Below are 1,946 nucleotides of genomic sequence, written 5' to 3' on the forward strand. Positions count from 1 at the left end.
CTCACCCAATCCGTTGCGTTGCAGTGTTTAGGCTTGACTAGCGAGTTTGTGTTGTGATTTTCAACAACGTTGAAACGTAGTTCCGTGTTTCGAAAGAAAAGTCAGAACATTTTGATTGGTTGCCGTAGCGCATCCATAGCGCATACGCCACGTCAGAAACATCATCTTTTTTCGGAAACGGGTCAGGAAACGGATGACACCTGCTTTGGTGCCACTGATCCTTTCACAGTGGATGCCTGAGCGGTGTCTCTAAACAACATGTTTTGGTTTCACTGTGATCGTAGGAAACCCTTTGGGCAGTTTCTACTTCTATGTCAATAGTGTACATTTACATTTTTGGCATTTAGCAGATACCTTTATCTAAAGCGACTTACAACAGATACATTTCACTAAGTAAGTGAATCATCTTATCCACCAGTCATAGCAGGAAACAGTAATCTATGTTCAGGCCTAGGGCCATTGGCATTTGTCCTGCTAGAAGAAGGACACTGGGGAAACAGTACAGGGGGTAGTAGATGTCTCAGGAGGGACAGTACAGGGGAATAGTAGATGTCTCAGGAGGGACAGTACAGGGGGGTAGTAGATGTCTCAGGAGGGACAGTGCAGGGAGGTAGTAGATGTCTCAGGAGAGACAGTGCAGGGGGGTAGTAGATGTCTCAGGAGGGACAGTGCAGGGGGGTAGTAGATGTCTCAGGAGGGACAGTACAGGGGGGTAGTAGATGTCTCAGGAGAAACAGTACAGGGGTAGTAGATGTCTCAGGAGAGACAGTACAGGGAGGTAGTAGATGTCTCAGGAGGGACAGTGCAGGGAGGTAGTAGATGTCTCAGGAGGGACAGTGCAGGGAGGTAGGTAGTAGATGTCTCAGGAGAGACAGTACAGGGGGGGTAGTAGATATCTCAGGAGGGACAGTACAGGGGGTAGTAGATGTCTCAGGAGAGACAGTACAGGGGGTAGTAGATATCTCAGGAGGGACAGTACAGGGGGAGAGTAGATGTCTCAGGAGAAACAGTACTGGGGGGGTAGTAGATGTCTCAGGAGAAACAGTACAGGGGGGTAGTAGAGGTCTCAGGAGGAGACAGTACAGGGGGGGTAGTAGATGTCTCAGGAGGGACAGTACAGGGGGTAGTAGATGTCTCAGGAGGGACAGTACAGGGGGTAGTAGATGTCTCAGGAGGGACAGTACAGGGGGTAGTAGATGTCTCAGGAGAAACAGTACTGGGGGTAGTAGATGTCTCAGGAGGGACAGTACAGGGGGGTAGTAGATGTCTCAGGAGGGACAGTACAGGGGGTAGTAGATGTCTCAGGAGGGACAGTACAGGGGGGTAGTAGATGTCTCAGGAGGGACAGTACAGGGGGTAGTAGATGTCTCAGGAGAAACAGTACAGGGGGGTAGTAGATGTCTCAGGAGAAACAGTACTGGGGGTAGTAGATGTCTCAGGAGGGACAGTACAGGGGGGTAGTAGATGTCTCAGGAGGGACAGTACAGGGGGTAGTAGATGTCTCAGGAGGGACAGTACAGGGGGGTAGTAGATGTCTTAGGAGGGGACAGTACAGGGGGTAGTAGATGTCTCAGGAGGGACAGTACAGGGGGGGTAGTAGATGTCTCAGGAGGGACAGTACAGGGGGGTAGTAGATGTCTCAGGAGTGACAGTACAGGGGGGTAGTAGATGTCTCAGGAGGGACAGTACAGGGGGGTAGTAGATGTCTCAGGAGGGACAGTACAGGGGGGTAGTAGATGTCTCAGGAGAAACAGTACTGGGGGGTAGTAGATGTCTCAGGAGGGACAGTACAGTGGGGGTAGTAGATGTCTCAGGAGGGACAGTACAGGGGGTAGTAGATGTCTCAGGAGGGACAGTACAGGGGGGTAGTAGATGTCTCAGGAGGGACAGTACAGGGGTGTAGTAGATGTCTCAGGAGGGACAGTACAGGGGGTAGTAGATGTCTC

At 51.1% G+C, this 1,946-nt stretch overlaps 1 protein-coding gene across 1 annotated transcript in view; it reads left to right on the forward strand.

Moving 5' to 3' along the window:
* LOC308150124 (guanine nucleotide-binding protein subunit alpha-12-like) overlaps window positions 1-1,946 on the forward strand; it is a gene marked incomplete at its 3' end in the record, with an annotated part of 9,788 nt that overhangs the window by 4,457 nt on the left and 3,385 nt on the right. The window lies entirely within an intron of this gene.

This window comes from Nansenia antarctica, assembly GCF_963989245.1.
Source record: "Nansenia antarctica genome assembly, chromosome: 2".
NCBI classification, from domain to species: Eukaryota; Metazoa; Chordata; class Actinopteri; order Argentiniformes; family Microstomatidae; genus Nansenia; species Nansenia antarctica.